The sequence below is a fragment of the Heterodontus francisci genome, chromosome 3 (assembly GCF_036365525.1).
Source record: "Heterodontus francisci isolate sHetFra1 chromosome 3, sHetFra1.hap1, whole genome shotgun sequence".
In the NCBI taxonomy this organism is placed as follows: Eukaryota; Metazoa; Chordata; class Chondrichthyes; order Heterodontiformes; family Heterodontidae; genus Heterodontus; species Heterodontus francisci.
The window spans coordinates 25933440-25944835 of NC_090373.1; positions in this window are offsets into that span (position 1 = coordinate 25933440).

Here is an 11396-nt window from a genome sequence, read left to right on the forward strand (position 1 = left end):
AGGGGCTCAGTGTATGTGAATCTGTAGAACTGGGGCTCATGGTGCGTGAATCTGTAGAACAGGGGCTCAGTGTGTGTGAATCTGTAGAACAGGGACTCAGTGTGTGTGAATCGGTAGAAAAGCGTCTCAGTGTATGTGAATCTGTAGAAAAGGGACTCAGTGTCCGTGAATCTGCAGAAAAGGGACCGTGTATGTGAATCTGTAGAACAGGAGCGCAGTGCGTGTGAATCTGTAGAAAAGGGACAGTGTATGTGAATCTGTAGAACAGGGACTCAGTGTGTGTGAATCTGTAGAACAGGGGCTCAGTGTGTGTGAATCTGTAGAAAAGGGACTCAGTGTCCGTGAATCTGCAGAAAAGGGACCGTGTATGTGAATCTGTAGAACAGGAGCGCAGTGCGTGTGAATCTGTAGAAAAGGGACAGTGTATGTGAATCTGTAGAACAGGGGCTCAGTGTGTGTGAATCTGTAGAAAAGGGACTCAGTGTGTGTGAATCTGTAGAACAGGGGCTCAGTGTGTGTGAATCTGTAGAACAGGGGCTCAGTGTGTGTGAATCTGGAGAACAGGGACTCAGTGTGTGTGATTCTGTAGAAAATGGACTCAGTTTGTGTGAATCTGTAGAACAGGGACTCAGTGCGTGTGAATCTGTAGAAAAGGGACTCAGTGTATGTGAATCTGTCGAACAGGGGCTCAGTTTATGTGAATCTGTAGAACAGGGACAGTGTATGTGAATCTGTAGAACAGGGGCTCAGTGTGTGTGAATCTGGAGAACAGGGACTCAATGTGTGTGATTCTGTAGAAAAGGGACTCAGTGTGTATGAATCTGTAGAACAGGGACTCAGTGTGTGTGAATCTGTAGAAAAGGGACTCAGTGTGTGTGAATCTGTAGGAAAGGGACAGTGTATATGAATCTGTAGAATAGGGGCTCAGTGTGTGTGAATCTGTAGAAAAGCGACTCAGTGTATGTGAATCTGTGGAAAAGGGACAGTGTATGTGAAACTGTAGAACAGGGGCTCAGTGTATGTGAATCTGTAGAACAGGGGCTCAGTGTGCGTGAATCTGTACAACAGGGACTCAGTGTGTGTGAATCTGTAGAACAGGGACTCTGTGTGTGTGAATCTGCAGAACAGGGACTCGGTGTGTGTGAATCTGTAGAAAAGGGACTCAGTGCAGCTGAATCTGTAGAACAGGGGCTCAGTGTGTGTGAATCTGTCGAACAGGAACAGTGTGTGTGAATCTGTAGAAAAGGGACTCAGTGTATGTGAATCTGCAGAACAGGGACTCAGTGTGTGTGAATCTGTAGAAAAGGGACTCAGTGCATGTGAATCTGTAGAAAAGGGACAGTGCAAGTGAATCTGTAGAACAGGGGCTCAATGCGTGTGAATCTGTAGAAAAGGGACTCAGTGTACGTGAATCTGCAGAAAAGGGACAGTGTATGTGAATCTGTAGAACAGGAGCGCAGTGTGTGTGAATCTGTAGAACGGGGACTCAGTGTATGTGAATCTGTAGAACAGGGGCTCAGTGTGTGTGAATCTGTAGAACAGGGGCTCAGTGTGTGTGAATCTGTAGAACAGGGACTCAGTGTGTGTGAATCTGTAGAACAGGGACTCAGTGTGTGTGAATCTGTAGAAAAGGGACTCAGTGTATGTGAATCTGTAGAACAGGGACTCAGTGTGTGTGAATCTGTAGAACAGGGTCTCAGTGTGTGTGAATCTGCAGAAAAGGGACTCAGTGTATGTGAATCAGTAGAAAAGGGACAGTGTATGTGAATCTGTAGAACAGGGGCTCAGTGTGTGTGAATCTGTAGAAAAGGGACTCTGTGTATGTGAATCTGTAGAAAAGGGACAGTGTATGTGAATCTGTAGAACAGGGGCTCAGTGTGTATGAATCTGTAGAAAAGGGACTCAGTGTGTGTGAACCTGTAGAACCGGGACTCAGTGTGTGTGAATCTGTAGAACAGGGACAGTGTATGTGAATCTGTTGAACAGGGGCTCAGTGTGTGTGAATCTGTAGAAAAGGGACTCAGTGTATGTGAATCTGTAGAACAGGGGCTCAGTGTGTGTGAATCTGTAGAACAGGGACTCAGTGTGTGTGAATCTGTAGAACAGGGGCTCAGTGTATGTGAATCTGTAGAAAAGGGACTCTGTGTATGTGAATCTGTAGAACAGGGGCTCAGTGTGTGTGAATCTGTAGAACAGGGGCACAGTGTGTGTGAATCTGTAGAACAGGGCCTCAGTGTGTGTGAATCTGTAGAACAGGGACTCAGTGTATGTGAATCTGTAGAACAGGGACTCAGTTTGTGTGAATCTGTAGAACAGGGGCTCAGTGTGTGTGAATCTGTAGAAAAGGGACAGTGTATGTGAATCTGTAGAACAGGGGCTCAGTGTGTGTGAATCTGTAGAAAAGTGACTCAGTGTATGTGAATCTGTAGAACAGGGGCTCAGTGTGTGTGAATCTGTAGAACAGGGGCTCAGTGTGTGTGAATCTGTAGAACAGGGGCTCAGTGTGTGTGAATCTGGAGAACAGGGACTCAGTGTGTGTGATTCTGTAGAAAATGGACTCAGTTTGTGTGAATCTGTAGAACAGGGACTCAGTGCATGTGAATCTGTAGAAAAGGGACTCAGAGTGTGTGAATCAGTAGAAAAGGGACAGTGTATGTGAATCTGTAGAACAGGGGCTCAGTGTGTGTGAATCTGTAGAAAAGGGACTCAGTGTATGTGAATCTGTGGAAAAGGGACAGTGCATGTGAATCTGTAGAACAGGGGCTCAGTGTATGTGAATCTGTAGAACAGGGGCTCAGTGTGCGTGAATCTGTAGAACAGGGGCTCAGTGTGTGTGAATCTGTAGAACAGGGACTCAGTGTGTGTGAATCTGCAGAACAGGGACTCAGTGTGTGTCAATCTGTAGAAAAGGGACTCAGTGTATGTGGATCTGTAGAACAGGGGCTCAGTGTGTGTGAATCTGTAGAACAGGGACAGTGTGTGTGAATCAGTAGAAAAGGGACTCAGTGTATGTGTATCTGTAGAACAGGGGCTCAGTGTGTGTGAATCTGTAGAACAGGGGCTCAGTGTGTGTGAATCTGTAGAACAGGGGCACAGTGTGTGTGAATCTGGAGAACAGGGACTCAGTGTGTGTGATTCTGTAGAAAAGGGACTCAGTTTGTGTGAATCTGTAGAACAGGGACTCAGTGCGTGTGAATCTGTAGAAAAGGGACTCAGTGTGTGTGAATCTGTAGAAAAGGGACAGTGTATGTGAATCTGTAGAACAGGGGCTCAGTGTGTGTGAATCTGTAGAAAAGCGACTCAGTGTATGTGAATCTGTGGAAAAGGGACAGTGTATGTGAATCTGTAGAACAGGGGCTCAGTGTATGTGAATCTGTAGAACAGGGGCTCAGTGTGCGTGAATCTGTAGAACAGGGGCTCAGTGTGTGTGAATCTGTAGAACAAGGACTCAGTGTGTGTGAATCTGCAGAACAGGGACTCAGTGAATGTGAATCTGTAGAAAAGGGACTCAGAGTGTGTGAATCTGTAGAAAAGGGACAGTGTATGTGAATCTGTAGAACAGGGGCTCAGTGTGTGTGAATCTGTAGAAAAGCGACTCAGTGTATGTGAATCTGTGGAAAAGGGACAGTGCATGTGAATCTGTAGAACAGGGGCTCAGTGTATGTGAATCTGTAGAACAGGGGCTCAGTGTGCGTGAATCTGTAGAACAGGGGCTCAGTGTGTGTGAATCTGTAGAACAGGGACGCAGTGTGTGTGAATCTGCAGAACAGGGACTCAGTGTGTGTCAATCTGTAGAACAGGGGCTCAGTGTGTGTGAATCTGTAGAACAGGGACTCAGTGTGTGTGAATCTGCAGAACAGGGACTCAGTGTGTGTCAATCTGTAGAAAAGGGACTCAGTGTATGTGAATCTGTAGAACAGGGACAGTGTGTGTGAATCTGTAGAAAAGGGAGTCAGTGTATGTGAATCTGTAGAACAGGGGCTCAGTGTGTGTGAATCTGCAGAAAAGGGACAGTGCATGTGAATCTGTAGAACAGGGGCTCAGTGTGTGTGAATCTGTAGAAAAGTGACTCAGTGTATGTGAATCTGTAGAACAGGGGCTCAGTGTGTGTGAATCTGTAGAACAGGGGCTCAGTGTGTGTGAATCTGTAGAACAGGGGCACAGTGTGTGTGAATCTGGAGAACAGGGACTCAGTGTGTGTGATTCTGTAGAAAAGGGACTCAGTTTGTGTGAATCTGTAGAACAGGGACTCAGTGCGTGTGAATCTGTAGAACAGGGGCACAGTGTGTGTGAATCTGGAGAACAGGGACTCAGTGTGTGTGATTCTGTAGAAAAGGGACTCAGTGTGTGTGAATCTGTAGAAAAGGGACAGTGTATGTGAATCTGTAGAACAGGTGCTCAGTGTGTGTGAATCTGTAGAAAAGGGACTCAGTGTATGTGAATCTGTAGAACAGGGGCTCAGTGTGTGTGAATCTGTAGAACAGGGACTCAGTGTGTGTGAATCTGTAGAACAGGGGCTCAGTGTGTGTGAATCTGTAGAAAAGGGACTCTGTGTATGTGAATCTGTAGAACAGGGGCTCAGTGTGTGTGAATCTGTAGAACAGGGGCTCAGTGTGTGTGAATCTGTAGAACAGGGCCTCAGTGTGTGTGAATCTGTAGAAAAGGGACTCAGTGTATGTGAACCTGTAGAACAGGGACTCAGTTTGTGTGAATCTGTAGAACAGGGGCTCAGTGTGTGTGAATCTGTAGAAAAGGGACAGTGTATGTCAATCTGTAGAACAGGGGCTCAGTGTGTGTGAATCTGTAGAAAAGGGACTCTGTGTATGTGAATCTGTAGAACAGGGGCTCAGTGTGTGTGAATCTGTAGAACAGGGGCTCAGTGTGTGTGAATCTGTAGAACAGGGGCTCAGTGTGTGTGAATCTGGAGAACAGGGACTCAGTGTGTGTGATTCTGTAGAAAATGGTCTCAGTTTGTGTGTATCTGTAGAACAGGGACTCAGTGCATGTGAATCTGTAGAACAGGGACTCAGTGTGTGTCAATCTGTAGAAAAGGGACTCAGTGTATGTGAATCTGTAGAAAAGGGACTCAGAGTGTGTGAATCTGTAGAAAAGGGACAGTGTATGTGAATCTGTATAACAGGGGCTCAGTGTGTGTGAATCTGTAGAAAAGGGACTCAGTGTATGTGAATCTGTGGAAAAGGGACAGTGCATGTGAATCTGTAGAACAGGGGCTCAGTGTATGTGAATCTGTAGAACAGGGGCTCAGTGTGCGTGAATCTGTAGAACAGGGGCTCAGTGTGCGTGAATCTGTAGAACAGGGGCTCAGTGTGTGTGAATCTGTAGAACAGGGACTCAGTGTGTGTGAATCTGCAGAACAGGGACTCAGTGAATGTGAATCTGTAGAAAAGGGACTCAGAGTGTGTGAATCTGTAGAAAAGGGACTCTGTGTATGTGAATCTGTAGAAAAGGGACAGTGTATGTGAATCTGTAGAACAGGGGCTCAGTGTGTATGAATCTGTAGAAAAGGGACTCAGTGTGTGTGAATCTGTAGAACCGGGACTCAGTGTGTGTGAATCTGTAGAACAGGGACAGTGTATGTGAATCTGTTGAACAGGGGCTCAGTGTGTGTGAATCTGTAGAAAAGGGACTCAGTGTATGTGAATCTGTAGAACAGGGGCTCAGTGTGTGTGAATCTGTAGAACAGGGACTCAGTGTGTGTGAATCTGTAGAACAGGGGCTCAGTGTATGTGAATCTGTAGAAAAGGGACTCTGTGTATGTGAATCTGTAGAACAGGGGCTCAGTGTGTGTGAATCTGTAGAACAGGGGCACAGTGTGTGTGAATCTGTAGAACAGGGCCTCAGTGTGTGTGAATCTGTAGAACAGGGACTCAGTGTATGTGAATCTGTAGAACAGGGACTCAGTTTGTGTGAATCTGTAGAACAGGGGCTCAGTGTGTGTGAATCTGTAGAAAAGGGACAGTGTATGTGAATCTGTAGAACAGGGGCTCAGTGTGTGTGAATCTGTAGAAAAGTGACTCAGTGTATGTGAATCTGTAGAACAGGGGCTCAGTGTGTGTGAATCTGTAGAACAGGGGCTCAGTGTGTGTGAATCTGTAGAACAGGGGCTCAGTGTGTGTGAATCTGGAGAACAGGGACTCAGTGTGTGTGATTCTGTAGAAAATGGACTCAGTTTGTGTGAATCTGTAGAACAGGGACTCAGTGCATGTGAATCTGTAGAAAAGGGACTCAGAGTGTGTGAATCAGTAGAAAAGGGACAGTGTATGTGAATCTGTAGAACAGGGGCTCAGTGTGTGTGAATCTGTAGAAAAGGGACTCAGTGTATGTGAATCTGTGGAAAAGGGACAGTGCATGTGAATCTGTAGAACAGGGGCTCAGTGTATGTGAATCTGTAGAACAGGGGCTCAGTGTGCGTGAATCTGTAGAACAGGGGCTCAGTGTGTGTGAATCTGTAGAACAGGGACTCAGTGTGTGTGAATCTGCAGAACAGGGACTCAGTGTGTGTCAATCTGTAGAAAAGGGACTCAGTGTATGTGGATCTGTAGAACAGGGGCTCAGTGTGTGTGAATCTGTAGAACAGGGACAGTGTGTGTGAATCAGTAGAAAAGGGACTCAGTGTATGTGTATCTGTAGAACAGGGGCTCAGTGTGTGTGAATCTGTAGAACAGGGGCTCAGTGTGTGTGAATCTGTAGAACAGGGGCACAGTGTGTGTGAATCTGGAGAACAGGGACTCAGTGTGTGTGATTCTGTAGAAAAGGGACTCAGTTTGTGTGAATCTGTAGAACAGGGACTCAGTGCGTGTGAATCTGTAGAAAAGGGACTCAGTGTGTGTGAATCTGTAGAAAAGGGACAGTGTATGTGAATCTGTAGAACAGGGGCTCAGTGTGTGTGAATCTGTAGAAAAGCGACTCAGTGTATGTGAATCTGTGGAAAAGGGACAGTGTATGTGAATCTGTAGAACAGGGGCTCAGTGTATGTGAATCTGTAGAACAGGGGCTCAGTGTGCGTGAATCTGTAGAACAGGGGCTCAGTGTGTGTGAATCTGTAGAACAAGGACTCAGTGTGTGTGAATCTGCAGAACAGGGACTCAGTGAATGTGAATCTGTAGAAAAGGGACTCAGAGTGTGTGAATCTGTAGAAAAGGGACAGTGTATGTGAATCTGTAGAACAGGGGCTCAGTGTGTGTGAATCTGTAGAAAAGCGACTCAGTGTATGTGAATCTGTGGAAAAGGGACAGTGCATGTGAATCTGTAGAACAGGGGCTCAGTGTATGTGAATCTGTAGAACAGGGGCTCAGTGTGCGTGAATCTGTAGAACAGGGGCTCAGTGTGTGTGAATCTGTAGAACAGGGACGCAGTGTGTGTGAATCTGCAGAACAGGGACTCAGTGTGTGTCAATCTGTAGAACAGGGGCTCAGTGTGTGTGAATCTGTAGAACAGGGACTCAGTGTGTGTGAATCTGCAGAACAGGGACTCAGTGTGTGTCAATCTGTAGAAAAGGGACTCAGTGTATGTGAATCTGTAGAACAGGGACAGTGTGTGTGAATCTGTAGAAAAGGGAGTCAGTGTATGTGAATCTGTAGAACAGGGGCTCAGTGTGTGTGAATCTGCAGAAAAGGGACAGTGCATGTGAATCTGTAGAACAGGGGCTCAGTGTGTGTGAATCTGTAGAAAAGTGACTCAGTGTATGTGAATCTGTAGAACAGGGGCTCAGTGTGTGTGAATCTGTAGAACAGGGGCTCAGTGTGTGTGAATCTGTAGAACAGGGGCACAGTGTGTGTGAATCTGGAGAACAGGGACTCAGTGTGTGTGATTCTGTAGAAAAGGGACTCAGTTTGTGTGAATCTGTAGAACAGGGACTCAGTGCGTGTGAATCTGTAGAAAAGGGACTCAGTGTGTGTGAATCTGTAGAAAAGGGACAGTGTATGTGAATCTGTAGAACAGGTGCTCAGTGTGTGTGAATCTGTAGAAAAGGGACTCAGTGTATGTGAATCTGTAGAACAGGGGCTCAGTGTGTGTGAATCTGTAGAACAGGGACTCAGTGTGTGTGAATCTGTAGAACAGGGGCTCAGTGTGTGTGAATCTGTAGAAAAGGGACTCTGTGTATGTGAATCTGTAGAACAGGGGCTCAGTGTGTGTGAATCTGTAGAACAGGGGCTCAGTGTGTGTGAATCTGTAGAACAGGGCCTCAGTGTGTGTGAATCTGTAGAAAAGGGACTCAGTGTATGTGAACCTGTAGAACAGGGACTCAGTTTGTGTGAATCTGTAGAACAGGGGCTCAGTGTGTGTGAATCTGTAGAAAAGGGACAGTGTATGTCAATCTGTAGAACAGGGGCTCAGTGTGTGTGAATCTGTAGAAAAGGGACTCTGTGTATGTGAATCTGTAGAACAGGGGCTCAGTGTGTGTGAATCTGTAGAACAGGGGCTCAGTGTGTGTGAATCTGTAGAACAGGGGCTCAGTGTGTGTGAATCTGGAGAACAGGGACTCAGTGTGTGTGATTCTGTAGAAAATGGTCTCAGTTTGTGTGTATCTGTAGAACAGGGACTCAGTGCATGTGAATCTGTAGAACAGGGACTCAGTGTGTGTCAATCTGTAGAAAAGGGACTCAGTGTATGTGAATCTGTAGAAAAGGGACTCAGAGTGTGTGAATCTGTAGAAAAGGGACAGTGTATGTGAATCTGTATAACAGGGGCTCAGTGTGTGTGAATCTGTAGAAAAGGGACTCAGTGTATGTGAATCTGTGGAAAAGGGACAGTGCATGTGAATCTGTAGAACAGGGGCTCAGTGTATGTGAATCTGTAGAACAGGGGCTCAGTGTGCGTGAATCTGTAGAACAGGGGCTCAGTGTGCGTGAATCTGTAGAACAGGGGCTCAGTGTGTGTGAATCTGTAGAACAGGGACTCAGTGTGTGTGAATCTGCAGAACAGGGACTCAGTGAATGTGAATCTGTAGAAAAGGGACTCAGAGTGTGTGAATCTGTAGAAAAGGGACAGTGTATGTGAATCTGTAGAACAGGGGCTCAGTGTGTGTGAATCTGTAGAACAGGGACTCAGTGTGTGTGAATCTGCAGAACAGGGACTCAGTGTGTGTCAATCTGTAGAAAAGGGACTCAGTGTATGTGAATCTGTAGAACAGGGACAGTGTGTGTGAATCTGTAGAAAAGGGACTCAGTGTATGTGAATCTGTAGAACAGGGGCTCAGTGTGTGTGAATCTGCAGAAAAGGGACAGTGCATGTGAATCTGTAGAACAGGGGCTCAGTGTGTGTGAATCTGTAGAAAAGTGACTCAGTGTATGTGAATTTGTAGAACAGGGGCTCAGTGTGTGTGAATCTGTAGAACAGGGGCTCAGTGTGTGTGAATCTGTAGAACAGGGGCACAGTGTGTGTGAATCTGGAGAACAGGGACTCAGTGTGTGTGATTCTGTAGAAAAGGGACTCAGTTTGTGTGAATCTGTAGAACAGGGACTCAGTGCGTGTGAATCTGTAGAAAAGGGACTCAGTGTGTGTGAATCTGTAGAAAAGGGACAGTGTATGTGAATCTGTAGAACAGGTGCTCAGTGTGTGTGAATCTGTAGAAAAGGGACTCAGTGTATGTGAATCTGTAGAACAGGGGCTCAGTGTGTGTGAATCTGTAGAACAGGGACTCAGTGTGTGTGAATCTGTAGAACAGGGGCTCAGTGTGTGTGAATCTGTAGAAAAGGGACTCTGTGTATGTGAATCTGTAGAACAGGGGCTCAGTGTGTGTGAATCTGTAGAACAGGGGCTCAGTGTGTGTGAATCTGTAGAACAGGGCCTCAGTGTGTGTGAATCTGTAGAAAAGGGACTCAGTGTATGTGAATCTGTAGAACAGGGACTCAGTTTGTGTGAATCTGTAGAACAGGGGCTCAGTGTGTGTGAATCTGTAGAAAAGGGACAGTGTATGTGAATCTGTAGAACAGGGGCTCAGTGTGTGTGAATCAGTAGAAAAGGGACTCAGTGTATGGGAATCTGTAGAACAGGGGCTCAGTGTGTGTGAATCTGTAGAACAGGGGCTCAGTGTGTGTGAATCTGTAGAACAGGGGCTCAGTGTGTGTGAATCTGGAGAACAGGGACTCAGTGTGTGTGATTCTGTAGAAAATGGACTCAGTTTGTGTGTATCTGTAGAACAGGGACTCAGTGAATGTGAATCTGCAGAAAAGGGACTCAGAGTGTGTGAATCTGTAGAAAAGGGACAGTGTATGTGAATCTGTAGAACAGGGGCTCAGTGTGTGTGAATCTGTAGAAAAGCGACTCAGTGTATGTGAATCTGTGGAAAAGGGACAGTGCATGTGAATCTGTAGAACAGGGGCTCAGTGTGTGTGAATCTGTAGAAAAGGGACTCAGTGTATGTGAATCTGTAGAACAGGGGCTCAGTGTGTGTGAATCTGTAGAACAGGGGCTCAGTGTGTGTGAATCTGTAGAACAGGGGCACAGTGTGTGTGAATCTGGAGAACAGGCACTCAGTGTGTGTGATTCTGTAGAAAAGGGACTCAGTTTGTGTGAATCTGTAGAACAGGGACTCAGTGCGTGTGAATCTGTAGAAAAGGGCATCAGTGTGTGTGAATCTGTAGAAAAGGGACAGTGTATGTGAATCTGTAGAACAGGGGCTCAGTGTGTGTGAATCTGTAGAAAAGCGACTCAGTGTATGTGAATCTGTGGAAAAGGGACAGTGTATGTGAATCTGTAGAACAGGGGCTCAGTGTATGTGAATCTGTAGAACAGGGGCTCAGTGTGCGTGAATCTGTAGAACAGGGGCTCAGTGTGTGTGAATCTGTAGAACAGGGACTCAGTGTGTGTGAATCTGCAGAACAGGGACTCAGTGTGTGTCAATCTGTAGAAAAGGGACTCAGTGTATGTGAATCTGTAGAACAGGGGCTCAGTGTGTGTGAATCTGTAGAACAGGGACAGTGTGTGTGAATCTGTAGAAAAGGGACTCAGTGTATGTGAATCTGTAGAACAGGGGCTCAGTGTGTGTGAATCTGCAGAAAAGGGACAGTGCATGTGAATCTGTAGAACAGGGGCTCAGTGTGTGTGAATCTGTAGAAAAGTGACTCAGTGTATGTGAATCTGTAGAACAGGGGCTCAGTGTGTGTGAATCTGTAGAACAGGGGCTCAGTGTGTGTGAATCTGTAGAACAGGGGCACAGTGTGTGTGAATCTGGAGAACAGGGACTCAGTGTGTGTGATTCTGTAGAAAAGGGACTCAGTTTGTGTGAATCTGTAGAACAGGGACTCAGTGCGTGTGAATCTGTAGAAAAGGGACTCAGTGTGTGTGAATCTGTAGAAAAGGGACAGTGTATGTGAATCTGTAGAACAGGTGCTCAGTGTGTGTGAATCTGTAGAAAAGGGACTCAGTGTATG